Source organism: Loxodonta africana, chromosome 16 (genome assembly GCF_030014295.1).
Source record: "Loxodonta africana isolate mLoxAfr1 chromosome 16, mLoxAfr1.hap2, whole genome shotgun sequence".
NCBI lineage: Eukaryota > Metazoa > Chordata > Mammalia > Proboscidea > Elephantidae > Loxodonta > Loxodonta africana.
Window position 1 is genome coordinate 37,054,042 of NC_087357.1, and position 17,269 is coordinate 37,071,310.

Here is a 17,269-nt window from a genome sequence, read left to right on the forward strand (position 1 = left end):
AGAACTGCCACCTTTAAATTGTGGTGTTGGTGAAGAATATTGAATATACCACGGACTGCCAAAAGAATGAACAAATCTGTCTTGGAAGAAGTACAACCAGAACGCTCCTCAGAAGGAAGGATGGCAAGACTGCGTCTTACATACTTTGGACATGTTGTCAGGAGGGATCAGTCCCTGGAGAAGGACATCGTGCTTGGCAAAGCATAGGGTCAGCAGAAAAGAGGAAGACCCTCAATGAGATGGACTGACAAAGTGGTGGCAACAATGAGCTCAAATAAAACGATGGTAAGGATGACGCAAGACTGGGCAGTGTTTCGTTCTGTTGTCCACAGGGTCACTATGAGTCAGAACCGGCTGGACAGCACCTAACAACAACAACATGTGGAAGATATCCAAAATTCCAAAAAAACTCCAAACCTGCTTTATCCATAGTCTCCCACATACTTTCATTTGCTTGAACCAAAGATTTTAGAGTCCTCCTTGATGCTTATCCTTCTCTCATTTCCCACATTCAATCTATCAGGAAATTCTGTTGGTTACATCAATTCCAACCTATCCTCTACCAATGCAATAAATTTATAACTCCTAACCACTTTTCTACTCTTTTACCAGCACTTGGTTCAAACAACCTTCATCTCTCAACTGGATTGCTGCAATAGCTTTGAACTTGGTATCTGTGCTAATACTTCTGCTCCCCCCACTCCTGTCTATTCTCAACATAGCAGCCGGAGTGAGCGTGTTAAAACTAAGCCAGATCGTGGTTACACGCTCCTGCTCAAAAGCCTACAATGCTCCCCATTTTTTCCCATAGTAAAGGCAAAGTCCTTACAATGGCCTCCTGACCTTACATGATCTGCTCCCTGTTTCTTTTCTTGATTCAGCTCAGGCTTATTTATTTATTTTAAAGTACAGAATATTTCAAGGTGGTGCAGTGCCTTTCTTCAAATCAAACCCATTGCCGTCAAGTCAATTCTGACTCACAGCGACCCTACAAGGTCACAGTAGAACTGCTCCATAGAGTTTCCAAGGAGCGCCTGGTAGATTCGAACTGCAGACCTTTTGGTTAGCAGCTGTGGCACTTAACTACTATGGCACCAGGGTTTCCTCTTTACTGAAGAATTTCATCTTATAAATGAAGGAGGAATGATAGTATTAGAAAATCTAAGAGGCACATGAAGTCAGCCTGCCCTAGTGATAACTAAGATTAAGCAGTGAATTCAGGATGTTAACTTGATCCCAGCATTATAAAGTTCCCCGTCACTTTTTACCTAATAATTTTAGCATACATTGATAATCTGCCTAGATCCGTTATTTTTTTAAGAGTGCAAAGTGGTGATTTTCTAATACTATCATTCCTTCTTCATTTATAAGATGGAATTCTTCAATAAAGAACTTTACACCATCAACTACTTGACTGCCCTGAAATACAGTTGGCCAATAAAAGGCAAGATAAAGGCTTCATCTTTCTCTCTTCATTTACAAATTATCAGAATAATGAGTTGACACTCCAACAACCTCCAGCTGATCAATGAGTTATTTCTGTTTTTTGTTTTTAAAGTATCATTTTGAACTCCTGAATTTTTATTTATTTGATATGGTTCAATCCATTGCAGTGTTTATTTATATTCAAATTTTCCATCGCAGGCCAGTGGGAGTGCCTTTGAAATGACCACCATGTCCTCTTGATACTTTGGCTTATCTTAGCCAACCATGATAGGAAAAAGATATTACCTTATAATTTAAATTAGTAATTTCTTAACTATAAGACTGAACAACTTTTCATATGTTTATTAGTCTCATAATTCTTTGTGACTTGGTTATTTAATCCCTTTGTTCATTTTTCTAATGGACTGTTAATCTGTCTTGCTTTCTGAATTTTAATTTATTTTTAATATATAGCTGAATTATATGTATTAATACAAGCTGCAATCATTTCCTCTCTTTGCTTTTTGATCTTATGTTGTTTTTTCATTATATAAAATATTTACTTTTAAATAAATTTCCTTTATAGCTTCTGGGTTTGGATTATAATTTAAAAGCTTTTACCACTCTAATATGATAGAAAAAAATTGCCTATGGTTCTTCTAGTTCTTTTATGGTTTCTTTTTTTTTTTTTTTTAATCTCTGCCCCAGCTAGATATCATTCACTGTTTATAAGATTGTCTTTTCCCACTAGAATGTGAATTCTTCAAGGACAAGGACTACCTTACTTTGTTACCTAAGTATCTCGCCTGTGGCCCCTGTGTTTTCAAACAACATATCTGCGGAAGGGCGTGGTGGTGATGAACAATCACAAATCCTGTTTTCGCTGCTCTTAAACTAGGGCAACTCAGTCCTACTGAACTATGCTTACTGCAAGGGAAGGAGCATCGGCACAAATGAAGTGGGGGAGGAAAAAAACGCTACGTGTTCTGTTTTATGCTAGATAGTATGCATGTTTTTCCTAACTTCTCAGAACAATTTTAACGGGGAGAGGGACAGAAAATGAGTTTGGGAATTCAAATGATACCTCAATAGAGTTTCAAAGAATAAGAAGCCATTAACTAGATAAAAAGGCTGAAAGGAGTATTCCAGGCATAAGGTACAGAATACATAAAGGTATGAAAGTGAGAATACATGATCTATTTGCAGAATTACAAGCAGGTGATTATGACTCCCTTGGACAGTACTTGACATATACAGTAAATACTATTTAAAAGTTAGCTATTATTATACTGATTATTGGGACATGGAGAAAAATTAAGTAAAATGTTTAGTAGGCTAAGCAGAGTTTGGAAAACCGTATTAAAGTCTGGATTTTATCTTGAAGATGATGGGAAGCTACTGAAAGATTTTTGACAGGACAATGGTATGATGTTTTAGAAAAATTATACACTGGCAATATTCATCAAAGATACGGATAAGCAAGAATTACAAAGGCTTTTTAATGATGGAGTAAGTACAAGTGATAAAAACTTCTATGTTGTTGTTAGGTGCTGTTAAGTTGGTTCCGACTTATAGCAACCCTATGTAAAACAATGGAACACTGCTCAGTCCTGTACCATTCTCACAATCATTGCTATGTTTGAGCCCACTGTTGTAGCCACTGTTGCAATCCATCTCATGGAAGGTCTTCTTTTTTGCTGACCCTCTGCTTTACCAAGCATGATGTTCTTCTCCAGGGATTGGTCCTTCCTGATAAAATGTCCAATGTATGTTGAGACGAAGTCTCTCCACTCTCGCTTCCAAGGAGCACTTTGGCTTTGTTTCTTCTAGATAGGTTTGTTTGTTCTTCTGGCAGTCCATGGTACATTCAGTATTCTTTGCCAACACCATAATTCAGAGCCATCAATTCTTCTTTCATCTTCACTATTCACTGTCCAGCATATGAGACAACTGAAAATAACCATGGTTGGGTCAGGCACACCTTAGTCTTCAAGCGACATCTTTTATTTTTAACATTTTAAAGAGATCTTTTGCTGCAGATTTGTCCAACGCAATAGTTTACAAAAAAAAAAAAAGTACAGGGAATCTGCAAACTTCTTGTAAGACATCTTAGCATACTCTACTAAAAGGTGCCAGGTATCTAAGAATATTATGGCAGGTGAGATACATACGTTTAATAGTAAATATTCTTGAACTATCTGTAATGCTTTCCATTTTAGTAAAGACTCACATCCAGTAAAATAAATCATTTTCAACAAAATTCTTTCAGGGTAATGAAATATCCTATGTCCTCTTTTCCATAAGAAAAGTTGATGAAAACCCATCAAAGAATGTCTCCCAGTCAAACGAAATGCTGGTTTTCTATAGATGCCATGATGCTATTTCTTCTGCTCCCCCCCTTCTAGCCTTATAGAAAAATATCTCTTAGTCTCTGTCCACAAAGAACTAACATCAAAAACAATACATTAGCACGAAATCCATTTATTTCCCACTGAATCCACTTAAATACAGAATCAATTCTGGGAATTATGGGAATTAGGACTAGAGAAGAAAATATAAATTTCATAAACCTTGACGGTATAAAACAAAAATAACTTACAAACTAATTCAGGCAAGGGGCGATGAAAATAAACGTTAAAATGCTAACTTCCCTAGCCTTTCAAAGCACAGGTCATAAATCAACACTGTCTAAAATTGAAAGTTTTAAAATTCACAATGGCTTAGTTTTTCCCCTCATAATTGTTTTTCCATAAACTTAGAGGAAGCTTTTAGAAACTACAGTATCTCTTGCTGTGAATTAACACTTACCAGAAGTTAGCAATGGCTTCAATTTCCTTTCTGCTAAATTCAAACAGAACTGAAGTTAATATTTCAAAATACAAGCATAAATGTAATCTCAGCTTTATTAAAATGTAATCTCAGCTTTATTAAAATGATTTCTACCCTTCTATCCATCCATCCATCCATCCCTCTACCCATCACTCTTACCCTTCTGCTCGCTCTTCTATCTGCATCTATGCACTGAGAGATGTCTGGAGTGTTAATAAACCAAAAACCAAAGCCACTGCCGTTGAGTCGATTCCAACTCATAGCAACCCTACAGGACAGAGCAGAACCGCCCCACAGGGCTTCCGCGGAGTGGCTAGTGGATTCGAACTGCTGACCTTTTGGTTAGCAGCTGAGCTCTTAACCACTGTGCCACTAGGGCTCTGGAGTGTTAATAACGATAGTTACTTCTGTATGTTGGATTTGGGATAACTTTTTTGCTCTCATCTAACACTACCCTACAGTCCTTTTTTGAAGTGTATTTATTGTTTTAATAAAAGCCTTTTTTAAAAAACTCATTTGAAATCACATAAATATTCGTTCAGCCCAGAACGGCTATACAGTAAGAAATTCGCTCCAAAACAGCTATAAAATAAGACCTTCATTCTACTGTAGTTCTGAAACATAAAGGTTATTATTCTTGTACGAGCAATTAACTGGTAGTTTCTATCATCACTATAACTTTGTCAGTTATGATATATGTTAACTTAGATCTTTAGAGGTAATTTTCCTTCTTCATTTGCAAACATCACTACTTTTGCACATTGCTAAAACCCTCACTTGTTTAAATTCACCCTGATTCTTTGGACACTCTAAGATTTCACAGTAACAAAGGCTGAACTATGGCTGGTGATGCTGACAGTACTCTGACTCAGCCCACGTTCAACATTACTTTTCACTGACAGTCTGGTAATGGCATAAGCCACATGTGCTCTTAATAGCAGAGCTCACACCAAACTCCAACAGATTGTGGGGCAACTTCTGAAGGACAAAGTTAGTGTAGGGGTAATCTGCACTTCAGGTATCTTACTGTTCAGATGAGGTGCCTCTACCTACTACAGGATACTTGGATCTGGGGTTTGGGACCTTACCAGAAATAACAAATCTTCCCAGGGAGAAGGAGGTGAGGTGAGAACCATGATTCTACCTTCATCTCTATGAAGTGGCAGCTATTACGACTTCTGAACGTTACTGAATTAAAAAATATATATATATACCTCCTAGAGGCTGCTCTTCTTTCCTGTTTACGGTACCATTTCATGGTTCAACAACGAACCAACTACTGCAGCAATCTCCTTAGAAAGCATCCAATTAAAGGGAACTCTTTCTATTCTGAAACATTTCAGAGAGACTAAAAACCCCACACTGTAGTATTTTCCAAAAGGTATCTATTTCTATCCTTATATTTGTTTAACAGCAAACATCTTAATAATGCCCTGACGACAGTAAATTACTGCTTTTACTTGTGGTCCTATTTGTGGTGAGCACATGCTTGTATTTCTTTAGATGTGCATTTCAGACCTTTTTTCCTCTTGAAATACCTCTCTGATGGCAAGGTGAATGATGCACATGTGTCTGAGTGATTCTGGGGCATAGTCTGAAACAACTCAGTATAAGCACAAACATCTTTAAGGCTCATATTTTATGTTAGCAATTTATTACATTTTACATTCTACTATATAAACTTTTGTTTTAATATCTTTAAAAATGTCTTGAATTGCTAATTATGGCATGAAGATGGTGGTCCAGGAAGATAAACCATAACTTCTTAACCCTCTGCACACTATCATCTACCCCCATGTTAGCTTCATTTGAAAAGCACAGCTTTCCTATGTCTTTAATCTCACTCTACCTATGTCTTTGATACCCCCTGCTTTAGCATAGCTGCAGTATTTTCAGCTCTTGGTCCACAGCAGCTCACTGTGGTGTCCTTCAGACTTAATACAGCATACAGAAACTAAACGATTACTAATATACTACCAAGTTGCAAAAGTTGTCTTCTGTTCTAGGATTTGTCACTAATTCATAATACTTCTAATATGAGTGTAGATCAAGGAAACTACTCTTGTCAAGCTCTGTTACTACTTGAACATTTCCAAGTCCATTTCTTCAAATGCACTAATTCTTAAACTCATAAGCATCTCTGCTCTGAACAGTATGACTACAGAAGGAATGGGCGATGGGGCAGAGCAATAGCATTATTTTGGGGACCGCAGTAGGTTTCTGAAACTAGATTTAATATTTGAGGAAGTTATAATACTTTAAATATAAAACCAAAAAAACCAAACCCAGTGCTGTCGAGTCAATTCCGACTCATAGCGACCCTATAGGACAGAGTAGAACTGCCCCATAGAGTTTCCAAGGAGCACCTCGCGGATTTGAACTGCTGATCCTTTGGTTAGCAGCCGTAGCACTTAACCACTATGCCATCAGGGTTTCCATTACTTTAAACATACTTTTTTTAAAAAAACACTTCAAATTAGTCTACGAGATCTGAGCTATCCTTTATGTGCCGTGAGCTGACAACATGAGAAATCTGCACTGGTTTGTCAAGGCTGTAATATGAGGATGCCTGTTACCTTTGGGAGTAGAGTTTATTATGGTTGTGATTTTGTTTCTTTTAAAAATCTTTCCTTCTTCTCACAGAGGTCAAAGCTTACAGTCGGGAGTTCAGGCTCCAGTTAGATCCTGCCTAGATTAAAATTTGGGCTCCGCCATTCACTAGCTGAGGCTTAATGGTAAAGAGCAGGATAGACAAGTTCTAAGTCTTCATAAAGCTTACAGTTCAGTGTCAGCTAAATATTTGCTGAAGACGTGCTGAGACACTAGTTTCCATCCATCCCAAAATTAATCCATCTATCTAGCAAGTATTTAATGAACATCCACTATGTGCCAGACCCTAAGCTATTTGCTAGTGATATAATGCTAAACAAGTCAGATAATGGTAACAAGTCCTACCATCAAGGGGCTTACTAGAAGAAGATAAACAATAATGAAATGATCATAAATATATAATGTGAAATTGTGAAAAAAGCTATGAATGATCATACTGATAGCCAGTGACTGGGGGATCTGATCTGATCAGACTAGATTTTTCTGATGTAGTTACCTAAAATTAAACCTAAATTTTGGGAGGTGGGGCCAAGATGGTGAAATAGACAGACACTTCCAGCGAGGCCTCTTAAAGACCCAAAAAAACAACTCGAACTAGTATATTTATGACAAGCTATGAGCCTGGAACATCAAAGGCAACGTTATAAAACAACCTGAGGGACAAGGGGAGGAAGAGACCATTCAGAAGCAGAGAGGAGTTACAACACCTGAATCGCTGGGAGCCCTCAGGCACCGTTTCCAGGAGAAACTGCAGTGGGCTGGTACTAGCGTTTGCCCGCAGTTTCCTCAGGAAGAAGCAGCCAGCCACACGGCCTTTTCACACCTCTGGAACAGAGAAGAACGGTGCTCTTGGCAAAAGCTAAGTACTTGCATATATTTTACCGCGCCCCCCACCCCCAAGCCAGCTTCAGCAGCTGTTGGTTTCCCTGGGCTTGAGACAGACCCTGTTGAGCACCTAGACCCATCCACCTGGCCTTGAAGAAGGAATAAATTCACAATTAGGGGAAAAGATTATTTGCCAGCTCCACTAACCGGGGGAGCTCAGGACAGAAGCGGCTCCTGTCCAGGTATAAACGGTCCAGGGACTTTGAGTACCTTTCCCCCCCTGCATGGACTTGTGTGAGCCTATTTCAGGAGAATAGGCTCTTGCTGGCAGACTACAACAGTTTCAGCTCTGCAGTGGAGAGGTGGGTGTTTGATGTTTGACACCGCTCTGCCTATTAAACAGGGTCCTTGCCTACCCACATCAGGGGCCTAAGGTCTGGTGGCTCCACTCAGGTCACCCAGCCATCTGAGAAAGGGGTCCAAGGATAACTGGTACCTCCCAGCCCTTACAACCAAAAACACTAGGTGTCTGTGGTCCGTCTGCAGAATCCACCTGCCTGTATGCACTAGGGAAGAGGGACAAGCTTTCCTCAGAGACACTTGGAGGATGAGTCTTACCCCCTGCCTTGAACGAAACGTGACCCCCAATGCAACCAGATAGCAGTACCTACACCAATCACCCCGCCCCTCTTAAAACTATAGGACAGAGCCTGTATCACACACTAGATGAGGAGCTACCTGGACAGCTGAGCTGAATTCATACAAGAAAAGCGAATGGACTCCTACACTGATATACCTGGTAACAGCTCTAGCCATCTGGGGACAGGACATTAGACCTCCAAAGGGAAAAATAATCAAGCTAGCTCACTCAAGCAAACCACTTGGGCATATCAAAACAAAACAAAGCAAGAAACTACGATACTGTAAGCAAACATACAATAAACTAATGCAGTAACTTATAGATGGCTCGCAGACAATAGTCAATATCAAGTCACATAAAGAAACAGACCAGGATTGCCTCAACAAGCTCTCAAAACAAAGAATCAAGGGATCTTCTAGGTGAAAGTGCCTTCCTGGAATCACCGGACGCAGAACACAAAGGTTTAATATACAGAACCCTTCGAGGCATCAGGAAGGAAGTCAAGCAATATGCAGAACAAGCCAAGGAACACACAGATAAAGCAGTTGAAGAAATTAAAAACGTTATTCAGGAACGTAATGAAAAATTCAACAAATTGGAAAAATCCATAGACAGGCAGCAATCAGAAATTCAGAAGATTTACGATAAAATTATAGAATTAGACAACTCAAGACAAAGTCAGAGGAGCAGAAATGAGCAAGTGGAAGGCAGAATTTGTGAACTTGAAGATAAAGCACTTGGCATCAATATATTTGAAGAAAAATCAGATAAAAGAATTAAAGAAAATGAAGAAACCTTAAGAATCACGTGGGACTCTATCAAGAAAAATAACCTACAAGTGACTGGTGTACCATAACAGGGAGAGATAACAGAAAATACAGAGAGAATTGTTGAAGATTTGTTGGCATGTCCCTGATATCGTGAAAGATGAAAAGGTTATCTATCCAAGGTGCTCATCGAACTCCACATAAGATAGATTTTAAAAGAAAGTCACCAAGACATATTATAATCAAACTTGCCAAATCAAAGATAAAAACAGAATTTTAAGAGCAGCTAGGGAGAAAAGAAAAGTTACCTACAAAGAAGAGACAAGAAGAATAAGCTCGGACTACTCAGCAGAAACTATCCAGGCAAGAAGGCAATGGGATGACTTATATAAAGCACAGAAGGAAAAAAATTGCCAGTCAAGAATCATACATCCAGCAAAACTGTCTCTCAAACATAATGGTGAAATTAGGACATTTCCAGATAAACACAAGTTTTGGGAATTTGTAAAAACCAAGCCCAAACTACAAGAAATACTAAAAGGAGTTCTTTGGTTAGGACATCAATAATATCATGTATCAACCCTAGTCTAGAACTCTGGACTGAGCAAGCAGATGTCAATCCAGACAGGGAAATCACAAAAATAAATCACGATTAAAAAACACTCAAAACAGGGAAACAGCGATGTTAAAAGAAGACAACATTAGAATAATGATGAGGGACTAAGAAATGTAGTCACAGACCTTTCATATGGAGAGGAAGACAAGGTGATACGAAAAAATAAATTTAGGTTAAAATTTAGAAAAACGGGTAAATATTAAGGTAAACACAAAGGAGACAAACTATCACACATCAAAATAAAATACAAGAAAAAAAAGAGAGATTCGGCAGAAACAAAATCAACAAAAAATATGAGGAAAAGATAATAAACTACTCTGCACAAAAAAAGACATCAAAATGACAGCACTAAATTTATACCTATCCGTAATTACACTGAATGTAAATGGACTAAATGCACGAATAAAGAAACAGAGTGGCAGAATGGGTTAAAAAACATGATCCGTCTATATGTTGCCTACAAGTGACACACCTTAGATGTAGAGACACGAACTAAAACTCAAAGGATGGGAAAAAATATATCAAGCAAACAATCAAAGAAAAGCAGAAGTAGCAATATTAATTTCTGACAAAATAGACTTCAAAGTTAAATCCATCAGAAAGGATAAGGAAGGACACTAAATAATGATTAAAGAGACAATATACCAGGAGGATATAACCATATCAAATATTTATACACCCAATGACAGGGCTGCAAGATACATAAAACAAACTCTAACAGTATTGAAAAATGAGATAGACAGCTCCACAATTATAGTAGGAGACTTCAACACTCCACTTTCGGTGAAGGACAGGACATCCAGAAAGAAGCTCAATAAAGACACAGAAGATCTGCATGTCACAACCAACCAACTTGACCTCATAGACATATACAGAATACTCCACCCAACAGCTGCCAAGTATACTTTCTTTTCTAATGCACATGGAACATTCTCTAGAATAGACCACATATTAGGGCATAAGGCAAACCTTAGCAGAATCCAAAATATTGAAATATTACAAAGCATCTTCTCTGACCACGAGGCATAAAAGTAGAAATCAATAACAGGAAAAGAAATCGAACACTTGGAAACTGAACAATACTCTGCTCAAAAAAGGCTGGATTACAGAAGGCATTAAAGATGGAATAAAGAAATTCATAGAATCCAATGAGAATGAAAATACTTCCTATCAGAACCTTTGGGACACAGCAAAAGCAGTGCTCAGAGGTCAATTTATATCAATAAATGCACACATCCAAAAAGAAGAAAGGGCCAAAATCAAAGAATTATCCCTACAACTTGAACAAATAGAAAGAGAGCAACAAAAGAAATCCTCAGGCACCAGAAGAAAGCAAATAATAAAAATTACAGCAGAATTAAATGAAATAGAAAACAGAAAAATAACTGAAAGAATTAACAAGACCAAAAGCTGGTTCTTTGAAAAAATTAAAATTGATAAACCATAGGCCAAACTGACAAAAGAAAAACAGGACATAAGCAAATAACCTGAATAAGAAATGAGATGGGCGATATTACAACAGACCCAACCGAAATTAAAAGAATCATATCAGATTACTATAAAAAATTGTACTCTAGCAAATCTGAAAACGGAGAAGGAATGGATAAATTGCTCGAAACATACTACCTACCTCAACTACCACAAACAGAGGGAGAACAACTAAAGAGACCCATAACAAAAAAAGAGATTGAAAAGGTAATCAAAAACTCCCAACAAAAAAAAGCCCCGGCCCGGACGGCTTCATTGCAGAATTCTGCCAAACTTTCAGAGAGAGTTGACACCACTACTACTAAAGGTATTTCAGAGCACAGAAAAGGACAGAATACTCCCAAACTCATTCTATTACGCCAGCATATCCCTGATTCCAAAACCAGAAAAAGACACCACTAAAAAAAAAAGAAAGAAAGAAAATTACAGGCCTATATCCCTCATGAACTTAGATGCAAAAATCCTCAACAAAATTCTAGCCAATAGAATTCAGTAACATATCAAAAACATAATTCACCATGACCAAGTGGGATGCATACAGATCAGGTATACAGGAATGGTTCAACATTAGAAAAACAATTAATGTAATCCATCATATAACAAAAAGACAAGAATCACATGATTTTATCAATTGATGCAGAAAAGGCATTTGACAAAGTTCAACACCCATTCATGATAAAAACTCTCAGCAAAATAGAAATGGAAGGAAAATTCCTCAACAAAATAAAGGGCACTTATACGAAGCCAGTAGCCAGCACCATCCTAAATGGACTCGGAAAGCATTCCCCTTCAGATCGGGACCCAGACAAGGACGCCCTTTATCACCATCCTTATTCAACATTGTGCTGGAGGTCCCAGCCAGAGCAACTAGGCTAGATAAAGAAATAAAGGGTATCTAGATTGCCAAGGAAGAAGTAAAAGCATCTCTATTTGCAGATGACATGATCTTAGACACAGAAAACCCTAAGGAACCCTCAGGTAAACTACTGAAACTAATAGTTCAGCAGAGTATAGGATACAAGATAAACATATAAAAATCAGCTGGATGCTACAACACCAACAAAAAGAACATCAAAGAGGAAATCACCAAATCAATATTATTTACAGTAGCCTCCAAGATAAAATACTTAGGAATAAATCTTACCAGAGATGTAAAAGACTTATACAAGGAAAACTACAAAACACTTCTGTAAGAAACCAAAAGAGACCTACATAAGTGGAAAAACACACCTTGCTCATGGATAGGAAGACTTAACATTGTAAAAATGTCTATTCTACCAAAAGCGATCTATACATACAATGCAATTCCCAACCAAACCCCAACGACATTCTTTAATGAGGTGGAGAAACAAATCATTGACTTTACATGGAAGGGAAAGAGGCCCCAGATAAATAAAGCATTACTGAAGAAGAACAAAGTGGGAGGCCTCACTCTACCTGATGTTAGTACCTATTACACTGCCACAGTACTCAGAACAGCCTGGTATTGGTACAACAACAGATATATAGGCCATTGGAACAGAATTGAGAATCCAGACATAAACCCATCCACATATGAGCAGCTGATATTTAACAAAGGCCCCAAATCAGTTAAATGGGGAAAAGACAGCCTTTTCAACAAATGGTGCTGGCATAAGTGCGAATATATTCATCTACAAAAAAATGAAACAAGACCCACACCTCACACTATGCACAAAAACCAACTCAAAATGGATCAAAGAGCTAAACATAAAATCTAAAACGATAAAGATCACGGAAGAACAAATAAGGACAACGTTAGGAGCTCTAATACGTGGCATAAATAGTATACAAAACATTACTAACAATGCAGAAGAAAAACTAGATAACTGGGAGCTCCTAAAAATCAAACACCTATACGCATCCAAAGACTTCATCAAAAGAGTAAAAAGATTACCTACAGACTGGAGAAAAGTTTTTAGCTATGACATTTCCGATCAGCATCTGATCTCTAAAACCTACATGATACTGCGAAAACTCAACTACAAAAAGACAAATAACCCAATTAAAAAATGGGCAAAAGATATCAACAGACAATTCACTAAAGAAGACATTCAGGTAGCTAACAGATACATGAGGAAATGCTCACAATCATTAGCCATTAGAGAAATGCAAATCAATACTACAATGTGATTCCATCTCACTCCAACATGGCTGGCATTAATCCCAAAACACAAAATAATAAATGTTGGAGAGGTTGTGGAGAGACTGTAACACTTATACACTGCTATTGGGAATGTAAAATGGTACAACCACTTTGAAAATCAATTTGGCGCTTCCTTAAAAAGCTAGAAATAGAACTACCATAGGATCCAGCAATCCCACTCCTTGGAATATATCCCAGAGAAAGAAGAGCCTGTACATGAACAGATATATACACACCCATGTTCATTGCAGCACTGTTTACAACAGCAAAAAGGTGGAAACAACGAAGGTGCCCATCAACGGATGAATGGATAAATAAATTATGGTATATTCACACAATGGAATATTATGCCTCGCCAAAGAACAGTGATGAATCTCTGAAACATTTCATAACACGGAGGAATCTGGAAGGCATTATGCTGAGTGAAATTAGTCAGCTGCAAAAGGAGAAATATTGTATGTTGTTGCTGTCAGGTGCCGTCGAGTCGGTTCTGACTCACAGCGACCCTATGCACAACAGAACGAAACACTGCCAGTCCTGAACCATCCTTAAAATCGTTGTTATGCTTGAGCCCATTGTTGCAGCCACTGTGTCAATCCACCTCGTTGAGGGTCTTCCTCTTTTCCGCTGACCCCATACTCTGCCCAGCATGATGTTCTTCTCCAGAGACTCATCCCTCCTGACAACATGTCCAAAGTATGTAAGATGCAGTCTCGCCATCCTTGCCTCTAAGGAGCATTCTGGTCGCACTTCTTCCAAGACAGATTTGTTCCTTCTTTTGGCAGTCCATGGTATATTCAACATTCTTTGCCAACACCACAGTTCAAAGGCGTCAACTCTTCTTCGGTCTTCCTTATTCATTGTCCAGCTTTCACGTGCATATGATGCGATTGAAAATATCACGGCTTGGGTCAGGCACACCTTAGTCTTCAACATGACATCTTCGCTCTTCAACACTTTGAAGAGGTCCTTTGCAGCACATTTGCCCAATACAATGCGTCTTTTGATTTCTTGACTGCTGCTTCCATGGCTGTTGATTGTAGATCCAAGTAAAATGAAATCCTTGACAACTTCAATCTTTTCTCCGTTTATCATGATGTTGCTCATTGGTCCAGTTGTGAGGATTTTTGTTTTCTTTATGTTGAGGTGTAATCCGTATTGAAGGCTGTGATCTTTGATCTTCATTAGTAAGTGCTTCAAGTCCTCTTCACTTTCAGCAAGCAAGGTTGTGTCATCTGCATAACGCAGGTTGTTAATGAGTCTTCCTCCAATCCTGATGCCCCGTTCTTCTTCATATAGTCCAGCTTCTCGTATTATTTGTTCAGCATACAGATTAAATAGGTATGGTGAAAGAATACAACCCTAACGCACACCTTTCCTGACTTCAAACCAATCAGTATCCCCTTGTTCTGTCCGAACAACTGCCTCTCGATCCATGTAAAGGTTCCTCACATGAGCACAATTAAGTGTTCTGGAATTCCCATTCTTCGCAGTGTTATCCATAGTTTGTTATGATCCACACAGTCGAATGCTTTTGCGTAGTCAGTAAAACACAGGTAAACATCCTTCTGGTATTCTCTGCTTTCAGCCAGGATCCATCTGACATCACCAATGATATCCCTGGTTCCATGTCCTCTTCTGAAACCAGCCTGAAATTCTGGCAGTTCAAGTCGATATACTGTTGCAGCCGTTTTTGAATGATCTTCAGCAAAATTTTGCTTGCGTGTGATATTAATGAGAGTGTTATATTATAATTTCCACATTCAGTTGGATCACCTTTCTTGGGCATAGGCATAAATATGGATCTCTTCCAGTCAGTTGGCCAGGGAGCTGTCTTCCATACCTCCTGGCATAGACGAGTAAGCACCTCCAGCGCTGCATCTGTTTGTTGAAACATCTCAATTGATATTCCATCAATTCCTGGAGCCTTGTTTTTCGCCAATGCCTTCAGAGCAGCTTGGACTTCTTCTTTCAGTACCATAGGTTACTGATCATATGCCACCTCCTGAAATTGTTAAATATTGACTAATTTTTTTTGGTATAATGACTCTGTGTATTCCTTCCATCTTCTTTTGATGCTTCCTGCGTCATTTAATATTTTCCCCATGGAATCCTTCGCTATTGCAACTCGAGGCTTGAATTTTTTCTTGAGTTCTTTCAGCTTGAGAAATACCGAGTGTGTTCTTCCCTTTTTGTTTTCCATCTCCAGCTCTTTGCACATGTCACTATAATACTTTACTTTGTCTTCTTAGAGAGGCCCTTTGAAATATTGTATAAGACCACTATTATAAGAACTCAAGAAATAGTTTAAACAGAGAATATTCTTTGATGGTCATGAGGGGGGACAGTGGGAGGGAGGGTGACAGATATTCACTAATCAGATAGTAGATAAGAACTACTTTAGGTGAAGGGAAAGACAACACACAGCACAGGAGAGGTCAGCACAACTGGACTAAACCAAAAGCAAAGAAGTTTCCCAAACGAACTCAATGCTTTGAAGGCCAGCATAGCAGGGGCAGGGGTTTGGGGACTATGGTTTCAGGAGACACCTAAGTCAATTAGCATAATAAAATCTATTAAGAAAACAGTCTGCATCCCACTTTGGAGAGTGGCATCTGGGGTCTTAAACGCTGGCAAGCAGCCATCTAAGATGCATCAATTGGTCTCAACCCACCTGAAGCAAAGGAGAATGAAGAACACCAAGGACACAAGGTAAATATGAGCCCAAGAGACAGAAAAGGCCACATAAACCAGAGACAACATCAGCCTGAGACCAGAAGAGCTAGATGGTGCCTGGCTACAACCGATGACTGCCCTGACAGGGAACACAACAGAGAACCCCTGAGGGAGCAGAAGGGCAGTGGGATGCAGACCCCAAATTTCTGTAAAAAGACCAGACTTAATGGTCTTACTGAGACTAGAAGGACCCCAGTGGTCATGGCCCCCAGACCTTTTGTCAGCCCAAGACAGGAAGCATTCCCAAAGCCAACTCTTCAGACTGGGATTGGACTGGACAATGGGAACAATGGGCTAGAAAAAGATGCTGGTGAATAAAGAGCTTCCCGGATCAAGTAGACACTTGAGACTATTTTGGCATCTCCTATGTGGAGGGGAGATGAGAGGGCAAAGGGTGTCAGAAGCTGGCGGAATGGACACTAAAAGAGAGCACAGAGGGAAGGAGCGGGCTGTCCCGTTAGGGGGAGAGCAATTAGGAGTATATAGCAAGGTGTATATAAATTTTTGTATGACTGACTTGATTTGTAAACTTCCACTTAAAACACAATAAAAACTTCTTAAACAAAAATCTTAAGTTTGTTCTTTATGTTACAAGTTTGATCACGTTAAAAAAAATGAATAATTCCTTTTGGCATACTGGAAGGCTCAATACTGTTAAGGAAGTCCATCCTCATTAAGTCAATATAAAGATTTGACATAATCCTTTTTAAAATTCCAGCAGGCTGTTTTGTAGCAATAGACAAGATGATTCTAAGATTTATATGTAAATATAAAAGATCTAAAACAGCTCTAAGTCTTCAAAAGGAAGAACAATGTTGCAAGACTTAGAATTCTGAATATATAAAGAGCTTATACAAATCAACAATAAAAAGATAACTCTTTTTTATTTTAAATGGGCAAAGGACTTGAGCAGACAATTCACAATGAGTCATATATGAACGTCCAGTAAACATACGAACAGTGTTTAACATCATTAGTAATCAGGGAAATTCAAATAAAACCACAATGAGATACCAACTCACAACCACTAGAATAGTCAAAAGAGAAAAGACTGACAAACATCCAATTTGTGAGGGTGCGGAACAAATGATCTCTCAAAACAAAAAAAAAAAATTTTTTTTTTCTTTTGAGGGAGGAGCAGATAGGGGAGCAAGATGAGTAGTGAATGC

General features: G+C 38.5%; 1 protein-coding gene across 19 annotated transcripts in view; it reads right to left on the reverse strand.

Annotated features, from left to right (window-relative positions):
- Positions 1-17,269, reverse strand: part of LCOR (ligand dependent nuclear receptor corepressor) — a 147,279-nt gene that overhangs the window by 107,603 nt on the left and 22,407 nt on the right. For 5 of the 19 annotated variants that reach the window (XM_064269515.1, XM_064269513.1, XM_064269514.1 and 2 more), the window contains 2 exons: positions 7,572-7,689; positions 4,234-4,263 (listed from right to left, as the gene is read on the reverse strand). The exons of 11 other annotated variants lie outside the window; for them this stretch is intronic. The gene's annotated coding sequence lies outside the window, so the exon portion shown is untranslated. Of the gene's footprint in view, positions 1-4,233; positions 4,264-7,571; positions 7,690-17,269 lie in introns of those variants that run through there. 3 more of the 19 variants (XM_023546864.2, XM_064269509.1, XM_064269518.1) reach the window with 3 other exon arrangements.